We start from the raw sequence: 927 nt of genomic DNA, 5'->3' as shown, positions 1-927 counted from the left end.
GCGTGCGTGCATGAATGCATGCGAGCGAGTGAGCGAGAGAGAGAGAGAGAGAGAGAGAGAGAGAGAGAGAGAGAGATTAAACGTCTCCAAAAGACCCAATGAGTGTATGAGGTCAAAAGTGATACAATAGTGACCATGTAAGCTCAACATGGTACAAAGAAAACAAAGCCTAGATCTATGAGATGGAATGTCAAATCTGAGCCATATGATACAAAATGCGATCATCATCATCAACAGCCTATGGAGCTACCCCCGGCCCCCTTGGCCGTCGGTAGGAGGGGGTCATCAAGTATAGCAAGCATGGGGGTAGCCCGTAGAAGCTTTGCGCCTCAAGATCTTCTCGAGTTGGGGTTGATGTCTATGTTGCTGGCGAGGTCCAGGGATCTTGGACGCCGGGCTCGTTGTAGTGTAGTGGCCCAATCTAGAGTCCCACCAGAGTGGGGTTTGGTGGGTGGTCGGGCACTCCAGAAAGTGTGGCTCGATGAGGCTGTGGGCATGTTATCCATGGCTGGTGTGGCGTCCTTTCGTGGCTGGAAGAACTGAGTGATGTTCACTTGGGGCCGGGGTGGATGTCTATGTGGCGATGAAGTTCTAGTAGGAAGAGCCCTATGCACTATCATGATCTTGGATAAGGGTCCAAACCCTCTCCAAAGAGAGTGGAACCTCCCTCGGATCTCATAATATACAGTGCACTTGCAAATGAAGTGCTCCCCTGACGCAACTTCCTTCTGGCATATAGTGCGTATCCTCTTGTCACTAGGTATATGCATGGCTCACTCTCTCTCTTTTCTCAAGCGGTGCAATGACACCTGCAAACTGGTCCATTGTAATCCGCCATGTATATGTCCTTCAAGTCGCACGGCCCTTTGCTTTGTCTTTTTAATGTTGTTGATCGCAAAGCGCCACTGCAGCCTTCATTCGCTGTGT

This window comes from Cibotium barometz, chromosome 23 (assembly GCF_041138505.1).
Source record: "Cibotium barometz isolate CiBa-2024 chromosome 23, ASM4113850v1, whole genome shotgun sequence".
NCBI classification, from domain to species: Eukaryota; Viridiplantae; Streptophyta; class Polypodiopsida; order Cyatheales; family Cibotiaceae; genus Cibotium; species Cibotium barometz.
Note: the sequence above shows the minus strand (reverse complement) of the source record.